This window comes from Propithecus coquereli, unplaced genomic scaffold (genome assembly GCF_000956105.1).
Source record: "Propithecus coquereli isolate 6110/MARCELLA unplaced genomic scaffold, Pcoq_1.0 Scaffold344, whole genome shotgun sequence".
Taxonomy (NCBI): Eukaryota; Metazoa; Chordata; class Mammalia; order Primates; family Indriidae; genus Propithecus; species Propithecus coquereli.
This window is the reverse complement of record NW_012149108.1, coordinates 578,417-595,888: the sequence shown is the minus strand read 5'-3', so window position 1 is coordinate 595,888 and position 17,472 is coordinate 578,417. Positions and strand designations below refer to the sequence as shown.

At 40.0% G+C, this 17,472-nt stretch overlaps 1 protein-coding gene across 1 annotated transcript in view; it reads left to right on the top strand.

The window, feature by feature from the left end:
• The window catches only part of GAB2 (GRB2-associated binding protein 2), a 58,325-nt gene that overhangs the window by 30,948 nt on the left and 9,905 nt on the right, over positions 1–17,472 (top strand). The window lies entirely within an intron of this gene.

Below are 17,472 nucleotides of genomic sequence, written 5' to 3'. Positions count from 1 at the left end.
TACCAATCACATTCCTTAATTAATTAATTTAGAAATATCTAATTCAAGTTATAAAAATTAAGGCAAATGGAGAAATGGCTGTGTTATATATCACTTCATGCTATCTGTGAAAATATTTTCTTACATAATCTCACTTAAACCAATCAAACCCACTGCGAGATAGGCAGTATAGATAATTTATCTCCATTTTACAGATGAAGGAACTGAGGCTTACAATTAGTAAATAGCAGAGATAAGCCTAGAACCCAGATCTTGTTTCTGGTCCTATACTCTTTACACTATGCTACTCTGCTTCTGTTTTTCTGAGTCATTTACCATCACGTAAACTCGCAACACTCAATGTTAAGGTTGCCTCAAATATCCATTTTCCTGAAGCAGCATGATTTTGTTCATTTGTGAACTTTCACTAGTTCAACCTCCATCCACTTTTACGTGAAGAGCTGAGTTCTAAAATAGATAAAATGAATTAGCCCAGGTCCCTGAACTAGTTAGCGGCAGAACTGTCAGTAGTACCCGATTCTCCTGCATCACAGACCAGAAATGGGGAGTGTGGTATAATGAGAAGTGTGTTCAGGCTTTGGAGTCCATCAGATATGGGTGCAAACTCAGGTTCTGCCACTCCCTCAGTGATCTTGAGCCACTTATTTAACCTCATCTACCTTCAATCTCCTTATCTTCAGAATGGGAGTAACTAATTCAAAGGCTTACTAATGTGTGTAAAATGACAAAACATACTTAAAATACTCAGTAGTAGATACACAACACATACTCCCTGTTCTCCTTGTGACCTGTCCCCTTCTTACTACGCATGAGATGGGCTGGGATTAGCCAACATGGAGTTTTAAAAACATAGTTCTGTTGCATAAGGTGGGTAATAGAAGTGCCTTGCGAACTTTAATGTGCATTTGAAGTAGCTGAGGATCTTGTTGAAATGCTCATTCTCATACAGTAAGCCCGGGGTCATGGGATCCTGCCTTTCTGATAAACTCTAGATACTACCAGTGCAGCCTGTCTGCAAAGCACACTTGAAGTAGAAATCTTTATATTAATATTGTATTAACAACTACCACCCACCTCCACTCCCACGATACTGCTAAAGCATCAGAGGAAAAAAATGTACATAAATGTCTCTGCTTGAATTAGCAGTTAGGGTCCACTCTCTGCACCCCTACCTCTTCTGTAAAACCTCTATTAATTTTCCTAGCTAGAATTCATGGTCTTCCCTGAATTATCATGGCCGTTTTTTATTATCTCTCTCACAGCATTTGGAACTTTCTGACTTGTATTATAGATTTTGATATTTATATGCTGCTGCTCTTTGAAGACAGGACCCAGGACGCATAGTAAATGCGTAATAAATATTTGAACAAATCTGTGTTGCAGAGAGAGAACATAGTAGAGGAGATAGAACTTACCTACAGATGGGGAAGCAGCATTATTATGGGTCCTTGACCAAGCTGTGCTTTTCCTTGTGTCTTTGTTTTCACTTACGTGGATGAGGGAGTGAGAAAGTGATGAGGAGCTCAGCGAGATTTTTGGAGATAATAAATTCAAACAGTGTTTGCAGAATTTCCAGGAGAGGTAGAGGGTTGGAAGGAAGCTTTCCGAAGTTCAGAAAGACTATGTATTATAGTTTCTGGTACTAATGGAGTAGCTTACGTCATACTAAACCTACTGTAACAATTATAAACTCTGGACAAAATATTAAAAAACATCTGTTTGAAGGCACCAAAGAGCAGTCAAAAATCAAACAGACACTGGAAGAGATTTGACTCTTGAAAGAAATAAGATTCAATTTATAATACATGGGTTTTCCAATGAAGTTCCTATAACATACAATCTCACATGTCAGTATGCAATGAGAAATTGCTAGACATGTGAAGAAACTATGAACATTGACCCATAGTAGAGAGAACTCAGTACATGGAAACAGACCAAAATAAATCCAGATTTTGTAGCCAGCCTACAAAGACTTTAAAATAATTATGTTAATTTTTTTAATCTGTGGGGGCGGGGGGAATGGGTATAATGCATGAAGAGATGGTGAATTTTAGAAGAGAGAGAGAAACTTTGAAAAAGATTTTAAGAGTTCTAGTTCCACTGTGGTGACAGAAGCCGCTGTTACATATCCAGGGGATATGAAATCCACATACACAGCAGGCCGACTTTGTGTATCCCTCCCACTGATTACAGCTAAAAACTCTGGACAAAATCCAGAGTACGATTACCCAAAGACTCTCAAAAGTAAATAAAAGGAGGCAGATTTTAGAGAGGAGAAAAACTTGGAGAAGTGTCTACACAGAGATGAATTTTTTTGTCTCATGGATTTGCCTCCAGGGTAGGCCCCATCACAAAGCAGCCCAGTGGCTACAGCCCTCATAGAAAAGCCCATCTTTCTGGGTAGTGGAACCAGAAAAGGAGCCCCTTGGGGGCTGGAAGGTGTAAGTGTCCCAGAGTGAAGAGAGCTGAAGAAGGGATCTCCTATTCTGGGCATGAAACTACATTACGTCTTAGGCTCACCTCGAGCGGTACGTATGTGAGACAGGCCCAAATTAGCATAACAAAGGCTACGTGAACTGAACTAAGATTTGAACTAGCACATACAGGAGAGACAGAACTTGCGGTCTGAACCTAACTAGGTTGCTTTCCTGCAGAAACAAAACTATCAGTTCTCCAGAGAATTATAATGGAACTCAGAGTCTATACAATATAACAGTCACAACATTCAGGATATATAATCCAAGATTTCTCAGCATACTGAGCAACAGCAAAATATAACCTGTTCTCTATGGAAGACACAGGTGCTAATCTCAAGAAGACCCTGATGTTGTAATTATCACAGATTTTTAAAGCCTCTGTTAAAACAACGTTTCATGTGATAACGGAAAACATTTTAAATTAATGGAAAGGGGAAAAAAACCCTCTGCTGACCTAGAAGTCTTTATTCTGCAAAAGTATCCTTCAGGAATGAAAACAAAATGACATTCTCAGATAAGGAAAAAATAAGAGAGTGTCCAGGAGATCTGTTTTAAAGAAATGAAAAAGAAGTTCTTCAGGCTGAAGCAAGATGGTATGTACCAGAAGGAAACTTGGATCTTGGGGAATGAAGAAGAGCCACAGAAATAGTAAATATCTACATAACTATAAAAAACTATTTTTCCCTTTTATGTTCTTTAAAAATGTATAAATGTTGAAAGCAAAAATTAAACATTCTCTAGTGAGGTTTTTACCTGGCTTTCTTTCTCTTCACTAGGAACAGCTCCCTTTACCATTTCTTGTCATGTGAGTGGCCAGGTGACATATTTTTCCAGCTTTCATTTATCTGGAAATATCTTAATTTCACTTTCATATTTGAGAGCAATTTTTTCTGGGTATAGAATTCCAAAATGACAGTTTTGTTTCTTTCAATATTTAAAGAATACCATTCTAGTCTTCTGACCTTTATTGTTTCTGATGAGAGATCAGCTGTTATTTTTATCCTATTCTTCTATATGTAATATATCTTCCTTCCTCTAAATAATTTTTCTCCTTTTTAAAAAAATTGTGGTAAAATACATAACATAAAATATACTGTCTTAATCATTTTTAAGTGTACAGTTTAGTCATGTAATGTATATTCACATTGTTGTACAACCAATCTCCAGAAATCTTTTCATTTTGTAAAACTGAAACTCTGTGAATTAAACAACTCCCCATTTCCTCTTCCCCCAGCCCTTGAAAACTGTCTGCTTTCTGTCTCTATGACTTTGACTTCTCTAGATACCTCATATAAGTGGATTCATACAATATTTGTCTTTTTGTGATTGCCTTATTTCACTTAACATAATGACCTCAAGGTTCATCCATGTTATAGTATGTGTCAGAAGATCCTCCATTTTTAAGGCTGAATAATATTTCATTACATGTACCCTTGAACAACACAGGTTTGAACTGTGTGGGTCCACATATAGGTGGATTTTTTCAACCAAACATGGATCAAAAGTACAGTATTTGCAGGATGTGAAACCAGTGTAGGTGGAGGGCTGACTTTTCATATACTCAGGTTCCGCAGGAACTGCGGGCCTTCAGTATGCATGGATTTTGGTATATGCAGGAAGGGGGTGGGTCCTGGAAACAATCCCCCACATATACCAAGGGACAACTGTATGTACCAAATTTTGTTTATCCATTCATCTTTTGATGGATATTTGGGTTGTCTCCACCTTTTGGCTCTTGTGAATAATGCTCCTTTGAACGTGGGTGTACAAATACTCTCCAAGACCCTGCTTTCAGTTCTTTTGGGTCTATACCCAGAAATGGAATAGCTGGATCATATGGTAATTCTATTTGCAGTTTTTTGAGAAAGTACCATACTGTTTTCCATAGCTGCTGCACCATTTTACATTCCCACCAACAGTGCACGAGAGTTCCAATTTCTTTTCTCCAATAGTTGTTTTTTTGTGGGGTTTTATTTTGCCATTATTAGTATTTTTTTTCTTTTCTTTTTTGAGACAGAGTCTCACTCTGTTGCCCTGGCTAGAGTGAGTGCCATGGTGTTAGCCTAGCTCACAGCAACCTCAAACTCCTGGGCTCAAGCAATCCTACTGCCTCAGCCTCCCGAGTAGCTGGGACTACAGGCGTGCACCACCATGCCTGGCTAATTTTTTCTATATATTTTTAGTTGTCCGATTAATTTCTTTCTATTTTTTAGTAGAGACGGGGTCTCGCTCTTGCTCAGGCTGGTCTCAAACTCCTGAGCTCAAACAATCCGCCTGCCTCGGCCTCCCAGAGTGCTAGGATTACAGGCGTGAGCCACCGCGCCCGGCCCATTATTAGTATTTTTAATTGACACATAATAATTGTACATATTTATGGGTATAATGTGATATTTCAATACACGTATACAAAGTATAATGATCAAATTATGGCAATTAGCATATCCATCATCTCAAAATATTTCTTTGTGTTGGGAACATTCAAAATCCACTCTTCTAGTTATTTGAAAATATACAATAACTTCTTGTTAATTATAGCCATTCTATAGTGCTATAGAACACTAGAAATTATTCTTCCTATCTAGCTTTTCTTCCATATCTGTTAACCAACCTTTGGCTATTCCTCTCTACTCCTACCCTTCCTGGCTTCTAGTAACCACTGTTCTACTTTCTACGTCTATGAGATGAACTTTTTTAGCTTCCACATGTGAGTGAGAACATGCAATATTTATCTTTCTGTGCCTAGCTAATTTCACTTAATATGATGTCTTTCAAGCTCATCCAAGTTGCTACTAATGACAGAATTTTATACTTTTTATGGCTAAATAGTATTCCATTGTGTATATATACTACATTTTCTTTGTCCATTCATCTACGGAGGGACACTTAGGTTGATTCCATATCTTGGCTATTGTGAATAGTGCTGCAATAAACACGGGAGTGCTGAAAATCTCTCTTCAACATACTGATTTTCTTTCCTTTGGGTATATACCCAGTAGTGGGATTATTATATTATAGGTCATCCTATTTTTAGTTTTTTGAGGAAGCACCATACTATTTCCATAATGACTATACTAATTTACATTCTCACCAACAGTGTATAAGAGTTCCCCTTTCTCTGTGCCCTTGCCAACATTTGTTATTTTTTTGTCTTTTTGGTAATAGCCATTCTAATGGGGGGTGAGATGATAACCTCATTGTGGTTTTGATTTGCATTTTCCTGATGATTAGTGATGTTTAGCATTTTTTCAAATACTTGTTGGTCTTTTGTATGTCTTCTTTTGAGAGAGATCTATTCACTCATTTGCCCATTTTTGATCAGATTAGTTGGGTTTTTTTGCTGTCAAGTTGAGTTCCTTGTAATCCCTTGTGAGATGAGTAGTTTGCAGACATTTTCTCCCATTCAACAGGTTCTCTCTTCACTTAGTTAATTGTTTCCTTTGCTGTGCAGAAACTTGTTAGTTTAGTACACTTCCATTTCTCTATTTTCGTTTTTGTTGCCTGTGCTTTTGAGGTCTTAGTTGGACTTTTTTTTTTATGGGAGACTTTTTATTATAGATTAAAGCTTGTTATTTATACTTAGTCTGTTCAAGTTTTCTATTTCTTCTTGGTTCAGTCTTGATAGGTTATGTGTGTCTAAGAATTTATCCATTTCAGCTAGGTTTTCTAATTTGTTGGTGTATAGTTCATAATAGTCTTCAATGATTCTTTATAGTTTTGTGGTATCAGTTGTAATGTTTCCTTTTTCCTTTTTTATTTTATTTATTTGGGTCTTTTTTTCTTGGTTAGTCTAGCTAATGGATTATCTATTTTGTTTATCTTTTCAAAAAACTAACTTTCATTTTGTTGATCTTTTGTATTTTTTTCAGTTCCAATTTTGTCTATTTCTGCTCTGATCTTTATTCTTTCTTTCCTTCTACTAATTTTGGGTTTGGTTTGTTCTTGTTTTTCTAGTTCCTTGAGATTGCATCATTAGGTTGTTTATTTGAAATCTTACTATTTTGATATAGATATTTATTGCTTAAACTTCCCTCTTAATACTGCTTTTGCTATATGCCATAGGTTGTGGTATGTTACATTTCTCTTTTCATTTGTTTCAAGACATTTTTTAATTTCATCCTTAATTTCTTCACTTACCCATTGGCTATTCAGGAGCATGTTGTTTAGTTTCCGTGTATTTGTACAACTTTGAAAGTTCCTCTTGTTATTGATTTCTAGTTTTATTCCATCATGGTCAGAAAAAATACTTGATATGATTTCAGTTCTTTTAAATTTGTATGTGTCTACCATGTGGTCTATTCTAGAGAATATTCTATGTGCTGATGAGAGGAATGCATATTTTGCAGCTGTTGGATGAATGTTCTGTAAGTGTCTGTTAGGTCCATTTGATCTAAAATGCACGTAAAATATAATGTTTCTTTGTTGATTTTCTGTGTAGATGATCTGTCCAGTGCTGAGAGTGGGGTGTTGAAGTCCCCGACTATTATTGTATTGGAGTCTCTTTAGATCTTAATGATGTCCCATTTGTCTTGTAGGCTTTCTTCACTCTTTTATTTTTCTTTTTTTCCCCCTCTGGGTAATTTCAAACAACCTATATTGAAATTCAGAGATTCTTTCTTCTGTTTGATCAGGTCTACTGTTGAAATTCTCTATTGTATTTTTTATTTCATTCACTGAATTCTTCAGCTGTAGGATTTTTTTGGTTCTTTTTTATGATTTCTTTCTCTTTGGCAAAGTTCTCATTCATATTGTGAATTTTTTCCCCTAATTTCATTTAATTGGCTATATTTTCCTATATCTCATTGAGTTTCCTTAAGGTCATTATTTTGAATTCCTTTTCTGGCAATTCATTGATTTCATTGGGGTCTATTACTAGACAGTTACATTCTTTTAGTAGTGTCACATTTCCTTGCTTTTTCATATTTCTTATGTCTGTATGTTGATGTCTGTACTTCTGGTGGAACTCAGATCCCTCTTCCAGACTTTCTAGAGTGGCTTTCTGGGAGAAAGACTTTCACCTCCAATTGGGTTTGTTTTTTTTTTTTTTTTTTTTGAGACATTGCCCGGGCTAGAGTGCCATGCCATCAGCCTAGCTCACAGCAACCTCAAACTCCTGGGCTCAAGCGATCCTCCTGCCTCAGCCTCCCGAGTAGCTGGGACTACAGGCACGCGCCACCATGCCCGGCTAATTTTTTCTATATATTTTTAGCTGTCCAATTAATTTCTTTCTATTTTTGGTAGAGACAGGGTCTCGCTCTTGCTCAGGCTGGTTTCGAACTCCTGAGCTCAAACAATCCACCCGCCTCGGCCTCCCAGAGTGCTAGGATTACAGGCGTGAGCCACCACGCCCGGCCTTCCAATTGGGTTTTAATGTGCCAGTTGAGAAGGATGTGGCAACTTTGTTTGAAGATAGGTGGAATGGTATAGTCTCTGTGCAGCTTCTTCAGCTGTGTTAAACAATAACTATAAGTGCCTCGGTACCTAAACTTTAGAAGTTTGTGGCAGCAGCAGTGGAGGTGTAGGTTGCTAACGTCCCTGGTGTCAAGGGCTTTTGGGGTCTTTTTATTCTCATTTTCCCCGCAACAGGGAGACTTAGCTAAAGGGATCCCTCTTTGTGTCAAGTCTGATATGGCCTACAAGTAGCTGCAATGGCACTGCATTCCGGGTACGTGTGCTTGCAGCAGCTGTGGGACCAGGGTCCTAGGCTCAGAGTCTTGCAAACCTATTGTGGCACCTGGAGCTTGGGGTTTAGGTTTGCTCTTTGTTTCAGTGTTAGATGTAGATTGCCTACAGAGCCAGGATCTGTGACTCTGAGGAACTCTTTAGTAGCTTGGGCCCAGAGGACTGGGTTGTAGCTGTGCTTCTATCCCTGAGGGGCAGGGCACAGCACTGGCCCAACTCCAGGGCAAAAGGGATGCCCTGGAAGTTTGATCCTGGGAAGCAGGGTACAGCTGCAATTCGGGATCCTGAGCCAACAGGACTCAATGGCAACTCAAGTCCTAGGGGATGCAGTACTTTGTAGTAGTGACTCTATACCCTGGGATGGTGGAGCTAGGCAGTATCATAGACTGTGAGGCCAGATGCATCAGCAGTAACTTACTTGGAATTCATCCATGTTGTTTCCTGTATTATTAGTTTGTTCCTTTTTAGTCCTGAGTAGTAATTCAGTATATCTTTATATCACAATTCACTTATCCATTCACATGTTGCTAGGCATTTGGATTATTTCCAGTTTGGGGTATACAAATTAATACTCATTTGTATATAAATAGTCGTGAACAAATCTTTGTGTGGACATTTGGGTTTTTTTTCTCTTCCATAAATAGAAAACTACACAGATAGTTTTACTGATAATTTCTCTCAAGCATTCAAAGATAAAATAACACAAATCTTACCCATATGCTTTCAGAAAACATAGGAGTAGGGAATCCTTTTGCAACTCATTTCATGAGACCAGCACAACCCTACAAAATCTGTCAAAGATTACAGGAAAGAAACTTACAGAGCAATATTCCCCATGAATATAGGTACTGAAATCCTTTTTTTAAAAAAAGTATTAGCAATTGAATCCAACTAAATATATGTGTGTGTATATATATGTATGTATGTGTGTGTTTCAGGGATAATAAATATTAATATATTAGGGAATATGTATGTGTGTATACATTAGGGGTGAGCCATCATGACAAAGTAGTGTTTATCCCAGGAATATAAGGTTGGTTTTACATTCAAAAACCAACCAATATAATTCATCAGATTAAGAGGAAAAGGAGAAAAATCATATCCCCTTGATAGAGATGCAGAGAAAGCATTTGAAAAAAAATCAGTACTTCATAAAAAAGTACTTCTTACCAAGCTATGCATCAAGGGGGATTTCTTCAAACTAATAAAGGACTTCTAAGGATCCTACAGCTAATATCCTACCTAATGGAGAAATACTGAACATAATCCCCAAAAATTGGAGACAAATAGAAAATACCTGCTCTTACCACTTCTTTTCAGCATTATAATGGAGATCATAGCCACTTCCATTAAGAGAAGAAAAAGAAATAAAATGCACAAAGATCAGAACGGAAGATGTTAACATTGTCTCTTTTTGTAGGTAACTTGATTATAAAAACAAACTACTATAATTAATAAAATTACCCTGCAAGGTCACAGGATAAAAGGTTTTTATGCAAAAAAATTAAATTTTCTATACTAGCAGCAAACAATTCGAAAATGAAAAAACTTTTAAAATTCTTTATACAATGGTGTCAGAAAACATGAAATACTTAGGAATAAATTTAACAACATGTAAGCCCTCTTCACTGAAAACTATTAAACACTTCTAAGAGAAATTAAAGACCTAACTATAGAGAGTAATGTACTAAAGTTATGAACTGGAAGACACAATATTATTAAAATGGCAGTTCTTCCCAAATTGATCTATAGATTCAACACAATCCAAAAAAAATCCCAACAAGCTTTTTTCATAGATATTGAGAAGGTAATTCTAAAATATATGTGAAAATGCAAACAACCTAGAATAGCCAAAGTAATTTTAAAAAGAAAACAATAAAGTTAGAGGATTTATACTACCTGATTTCAAGACTTCCTATCAAACTTTGGTAATAAGACAGTGTTGTACTGGTGAAAGGATGAGCAATATAGATCACTAGAACAGAACAGTGAATCCAGAACAAAGCATATGTATGTTTTTAGACAAAGGTGCCAATGGAGGAAGGAAAGCCTTTTCAGCAAATGGTGCTGGAACAACTAGATATCCGTATAGGAATAATAAAAAAAAGAACAGCAACCCTTACTTATATAACACCACTCAAAAAATAACTCAAATGCAACAGAGACCTAAATGTAAAATCTAATACTATGAAACTTCTAGAAGAAAACAAGTCTGTGATCTTGGGGTTAGCAAAGATTTTTACATAAGACACAAAAAGCAGGACTCATAAAAGAGAAAAAATAGACAAAATAGTCTTTATCAAAATTAAAACTTTTGCTCAAAAGCCTCCATTAAGAAAACAAAATGGAAAGTCTGTCAGAAAATATTCAAAACATGTATATCTGACAAGGATTTGTTTCTAGAGTGTATAAAGAACTTTTACGATTCAATAACAAGACAGGCAACCCAATTTTTTTTCAATGGACAAAAGATTTGAACATCACCAAAAAAAGATGTAGGAATGGCCAATAAGCACATGAACAGATAGATACTCGTCTGGGAAGTGCAGATTGAAACCTCCGTGAGATTCTGCTTCATCTCCACTGAAATGGCTAAAATAAAAAAGATTAACAATGCCAAGTGTTGGTAAGTATGTGGATGGGCTTGAATCCTGCACTGCCTCTGACATTGACATTACATATTAGGCACCCTGGGAAAAAAGGAATGATGCTTTACAGTTTGCAAAGCACTTTTACATTAGTTACCTCAGATGATTGCCAAAATAATCCTATAAGGTTACTTTTGAGCAGGGACTGCAAAGAGAGAATCGGCTCATTCATCTCTGCATAGCATTCATAAATATGGCTGATTGGATTGCTGAGGCCAATAGTAACAGCCTTCTGTCTATTCCTTTTTTTTTTTTTTGAGACAGGGTCTTGCTTTTTCACTCATCCAGGCTAGAGTGCACTGGCATCATCATAGCTCACTGTACTCCCAAGTAGCTGGGACTATAGGCACACACCATCACACCCAGCTAATTTTTCTATTTTTTTGTAGAGAGGGGGATCTTGATCTTGCTCAGGCTGGTCCTAAACTTCTGGCCTCAAGTGATCCTCCCACCTTGGCCTCCCAAAGTGCTAGGATTACAGGTGTGAGCCACAGCACCTGACCTCCTTTTTTCATTTAAAGGGGAACCTGACAAAGCTACAACAAATTAAGCACCTTAGAGATAAAACTATGAATTACGTATTTATTATTATTCTTACTTCAGTAATAACCTCTATTCTTCCTTCGAGTACAGATAATATGTATTCCTGCTAAAATAACTTCTCAAAATCCAGGTCTTCCACTGAGCTAAAATAAATAACTATTCAGAAAGGTGTCTTTTGCCAGTGGAAAGAGTTTTGAACTGGCAGTGTCAAGACAAACAGATTTCTTTTTGTCTTTGAAGACAAATTAGTTTCACTGGATTTATTTTCACCCTCCAGTCTTTGGGGTCTCATTCCAGATTCTAGCCAGTGTCTGTTGTCTTATTTCAAGAAGGTTGTTAAACCTGTAACAGATGATACATTGATGTGAATCCAATGCCCTGAAAAGCCATAATTCTGGTGAGGGTTGGGGGGAATGAAATTTCATTAACGAGATTCCGGAATGAAAGCATCATTGACCCTGCAGCAGTATTCTATAGAAAGGTGGCTGGTAAAAGGTAAAATTAGAAATGTCAGTGGAGAACGTAACTGTGATTAATCTTTTCCAAGGCTTCCCTGACTCCTTTACCCCATGGCTTTGATTGACCAAAAGCAGAATATACAACTTTTAGTTTCACATATACAGCTGTGCTCTGTGACCACAGAATTCTCTCAAAATTGGCTCAAAATTTCAGAAAGAAGGGTTTGAGATACAAAGATGAGTCTCTTAAAGATTATGACAGCGTTTCCTTCCCTCCCAGAAGGATCTGTTGGGAATGTGTCAAATACAGGATAGACTAAGTGACCTCTTAAGATTGCCAATGACAGTCGCAGAACTCTACTCTGGCACTTAATCTACTTACAAGATTTACGTGGTAGGTTTCCCTGAAATGGGAACATACCCATTAAGAAGATGGGCTTCTTTCCTGCTGCCGGAGGCTGCCTCAGGATGGGGAGTGGCCCTTGGTAAAAGAAAAAAAAAATTTTTTTAAGTCAAACTAAGCCCTTCATCATTAAGGTACTTAGAAAAACTAAGAAACCATTTCTAAAAGCCAAGGAAGAGATGGTATGATACCAACAGCTTCTGAAGTAGCTGGCAGCCAGGAATGGGAAGGAGAGGCACATTGAGCTCTGGCTTGAGGCAGTATTTTCTACCTTCTTTCTGCCTCCAGGGAGCTCCCCTGCACATGGTGTTTGAGTATCTTCCTGTACCAACTCTGCCGTTTACTCTTTCCCTCCTCTGATATGTGAGGGTAATAGGCATCTCACAGAAGTGTGAGGGAGGGTTTAAAGAGATATCATATGTGACGTGCCTGGCACAGTCTCTTGCCTATTTTGTGAGGTTTCTGTAAGCCTTCAGCCCTGGAAGAAAAGCCTCTCTCAAAATCTGCCACTTCCAGGTATCCATTCCACAGAAGCAACTCAGGACATCATAGTAACATAGGCCTCAGTTAGGATTTACATGAAAGTAGTAAAGGCCACAGGACTTCTGCATATTTGGAATTCTCCCACTTGATTCTTGCTCCAAGGGATCACACTGGGCCTGGCGCTTTGTCTCACGCCTTTGATCCTAGCACTCTGGGAGGCCAAGACGGGAGGATCACTCAAGGTCAGGAGTTCAAGAGCAGCCTGAGCAAGAGTGAAACCCCCATCTCTACTAAAAATAGAAAGAAATTAGCTGGACAACTAAAAACATATAGAAAAAATTAGCCGGGCATGGTGGCACATGCCTGTAGTCCCAGCTACTCGGGAGGCTGAGGCAGAAGGATTGCTTAAGCCCAAGAGTTTGAGGTTGCTGTGAGCTAGGATAACGCCACAGCACTCTAGCCCAGGCAACGGAGCAAGACTCTGTCTCAAAAAAAAAAAAAAAAAGGGATCAGATTAGAGCAGAGGGTCCAGAGGACCTAGGTGCTAGGTCGAGTTCTCTTACCCTCTGAGTATCTACTTTGGGCAACTTTGTTTCCCTTGTTCAACTCTTCTTACTTGATTACTGAGGTAATGATCAGCCTCCCTCTCATGCGTCAGCACTACCTGTCATATGCCAGGTACCACGCCATGGTGCAGGATGTGGCCTCTGCCTTCTAGGAGCACATGGTCTGGTACAACTGGAAAGACACAGACCCGAATAACTAACATGAGGCAGAGTACAGTGAGGGTTATGATGAAAGCACAGAGTGTAGTGGGAGTATAGAGGCAGGAATGATTAAAGGATAAAGGAGAATTAGGGACCTGTAATGCCTTTGTAGAACGGAAGGCTTCTTTTGGACTTTGTGTAAGATTGCGACATATCAGGGAAGCATTCCTGAGACAGGTGAGTAGTGCAAACCCAGGGCTGGAGCTTAGACCATGTGGGACATGTTTCGGGTTCTGGGAGCCAAAGAGGAAGATGCTGAGGTAGAGAGAAGTTGGGGCATAAGCTAGTGGATTCAAAAGAGGAAAGGTTTCAGTCAGCTAATCCAAATGGTTAGGACAAACCTCAGGAAAAGGGATGGCAACACCACGCTTTTCTTTATTCATGTGTTTACTTACTCTAAATGTGGAAAAACTCAAAGTGCTTTTTCCTGTTCTCTCATTCAACCACAACAATCATCAATACAGAAGACTTCTGAGACCAGATATATGGGGTTTCTCCCCACACCCCAAGCAAACAATCATTCTGCAGAGGACACCAGCTGTGTATCCTCCCATTCTGATGCTGTCTGCCTGGAGATAGCCTCAGAAACCGGCTCAGCCCCACAAGATAGCCCACTCCTTCCCACCAGTAGCAAGTCCTGGCCTCCGGAACCTTTCTCCGCGCCGCCCCTCCCACCGGCTTCTTCCACCTATGACCCCTCTTTGGGTTAGATTAATTTGCCAGAGTAAGTCATAGAACTCAGGGAAACACTTGCTTACATTTACCAGCTTATTACAAAGGATATTTTAAAGGATGCAAATAAATAGCCAGATGAAGAGATACACAGGACAAGGTCTGGAAGTGTCCCAAGAGCAGGAGCTTCTGTCCCTGTGGAGTTGGGGTGTACTGTCCTCCCAGCAGATGGATGAGTTCCTGTTCACCTTCCATGTGTTCGGCTATCGAGTAGCTCCCAAACCCAGTTTTTTGGTGTTTTTATGGAGGCTTCATAACATAGGCATGACTGATTAAACCATTGGCCGACACCTCAGCCTTCAACCCCTCTCCTCTCCCAGAAGCCGGGGGCGGGGCTGAAAGTCCCAACCCTCTAATCCTGCCTTGGTCTCTCCAGTGACCAGCCCCCATCCTGAAGCGATCTAGGGGCTGCCAGCTGTAGGTCAATCATTAGCGTACAAAAAGACATCACTCTGGAGATTCTAAGGATTTTAGGAGTTACATATCAGGAAATGGGGTCAAAGACTATATATTTTATAATATCACACACATTCATTTGTTCATTACACAAACGTAACATTATTTACTATGTGACAGGCACTGATCTGAGTGCTGAGGAGAGAAAAATTAGTAAGATACAGTTTCTTTCCTCAAGGAAATGAGTCTGTTGGAGGAGACAAGTAACAATGGTACATAATACCCATAACAATTGCTACCTCTCCAGGAACAAGGTTAAGTAAGTGATTGATAATGCTCGGAGGTAGAGGATATAAGAATCGTTTTAAAAGATGTGCCGTCTGAGCTGAGTTTGAAGAATAAATGGAGCAGGAGCTTGCCAGATTGAAGCAAGAGGCCTTCCAGACACAGCAGACACAGCAAAGCCCAGGGCCGTGACTAAGTGGGGCAGCTGGAACACAGCAGAGTCGGGTTTGAGGGGATCCTGGAGTGGAGAGGGGATCTAAGGAGAAAATACTGGAGAGAGGAGTTGGAAAAGACCCTGGGCTTTGGGCTTAGTCCAAACAGGCATTGAGGCAGTATGGAAAATGTTTAAGCTGGGAGCGGGGCGTGGTGGCTCACACCTGTAATCCTAGCACTCTGGGAGGCCAAGGCAGGTGGATTGCTCAAGGTCAGGAGTTCGAGACCAGCCTGAGCAAGACCGAGACAAGACCCCTGTCTCTACTAAAAATAAAAAAATTAGCTGGGCATGGTGGCGCATGCCTGTAGTCCCAGCTACTCGGGAGGCTGAGGCAGTAGGATCGCTTGAGCCCAGGAGTTTGAGGTTGCTGTGAGCTAGGCTGACGCCACGGCACTCTAGCCCGGGCAACAAAGTAACTCTGTCTCAAAAGAAAAAAGAAAATGTTTAAGCTGGGGAAGTTAGGAAAGTAAATATCAGTACAATGTAGAGAATCAGAGAGGCCCCGGGCAGATGCTAGGGAGATTAGTTACTAGGCCTTTCATTAATCCAGAAGAAAAATCAGGAGGAACTGAACGGGGGTGGATTCGGTAGGACCTGATGGGGTTAGTGCGTGACGAATTATAGTGTGGGTAACTCCCAGGTTTCTGGCTTGAGTAACTGATGCCATTCCCAAAACAGGAGAGTCAGGAGGAGAAGTAGACAAGAGGAAGATGATGAGTTCATTTTGAATATGTTTAAGGTTACTGCAGGATACCTGTGATGCTCTCCCCAACCCTATTCCCACCTTAAAATCCCTTCAGCCCTGGCCTGGCCCCTCCCTTGTCATCTGTCAGCCCTGCCTTCTAACATGCTTGCTCCAGCCTCCGCAGCTTGCAGTTCCTTGAACTTGCCAAGTTATGTTCTACATCTTTCTGCCTCCAAAGACACACCTTTTCCCTTCTCTTGCCTCTTGCCTTTTGCCTTTTGCCTGGCCATTTGCTACTCATCCTCTAGACTTGCTCGGATATAACATCTCTGAAGGAGCCTTCCCTGACATTCTCCACTACCACCACCAGGGAAGGTTAGTATAAATCTGTCAGCAGCCATGTACTCACCCCTACTTGATTGTAATGATTGTCATATGTTACCTCCTCCACTACTGTGATATGCCCCCTCTAGTCCCCCACTCTGAAGGGCAGGTAGCATCTCTTTATCTGTTGTGCCTGACCCTGATAGAAAGTAGGACACCAGGAACTGTTTGTTAAATGAACAAATCCAGATGGGGACATACAACAGAGAGTGGAAATTTCAAAAGACAACATGAGAGACACCACAGACAAATGGGAACAGCGTGAACACCTTATGTCTGCCATTGGCTCCCCTGCCCTCCCTAATCACCATAGTCATTATCTAAAGACTGCATGTTCCGTCATCTAGGCCCATGGCTGTTGGCTTGGTTATGTGTGTGGAACGGAATAGAAAGGGCGAAGGAACGCACTGGAGGAGCACCAGTGAAGGTTGGGGGTGGAAACCAGAACTCCCAGCCATCAAGAGTGCAGTTTACAGAAGAGGGAGCCTGCCCTACACACCTGTTTCCTTTCCTCCTTTCTAAGCTTCCGGGCCCTATTTTCTAGCACCATCTGGTGGCCACATCTATAAATAACAAGCTCCCCATGAGCTAGGAGAACTTCTATTATACAAGGCAAAGTTCCAGGAATTGTCCTCAGAGAGTTATGTGTGACGGGCCCCCCTGAAATAGCATGCAAATGTATATGTGTACGAGATTTGCCTTTTCTGGGAGACACTCCAAGAGCTTTTTATTAGATTCTTAAAGATGCCTATGGCTTCCAAAAGGCTGAGAATCACTGCTGTAAAGGATTGAATCTTCCCTTTTTGTCCCCAAATAAAATCCTATGAAGAATCATAAAATAAAAGCTAGAAAAGTGGACCTGGATCCCTGCTTGTACAGAACATCACCCTCCAATTTCCCAAAGCACCACACAGAACATAGAATCCACTTTGAAAATCACTCTTGTAAAGCCAAAGGCTTATAGAGCCAAGCAGACCCTTAGACATTGTTGGGAGCCCCTGAGAAGGGGCCCTGGGTTAGCTCACAGAACACAGCAGCGGCAGGAGTGGAATCTCACACAGTCTTCCCTCATTTGCTGCTCCTCTCTTTGCTGCTTGCCTTATTTCCCAAAACCTCAATTTAAAAAAAAAAAAACAAGCAAAACTTTTTCTGGCCGGGCGTGGTGGCTCATGCCTGTAATCCTAGCACTCTGGGAGGCCGAGGCAGGCGGATTGTTTGAGGTTGGGAGTTCGAGACCAGCCTGAGCAAGAGCGAGACCCCGTCTTTACTAAAAAAATAGAAAGAAATTAGCTGGACAACTAAAAATATATAGAAAAAA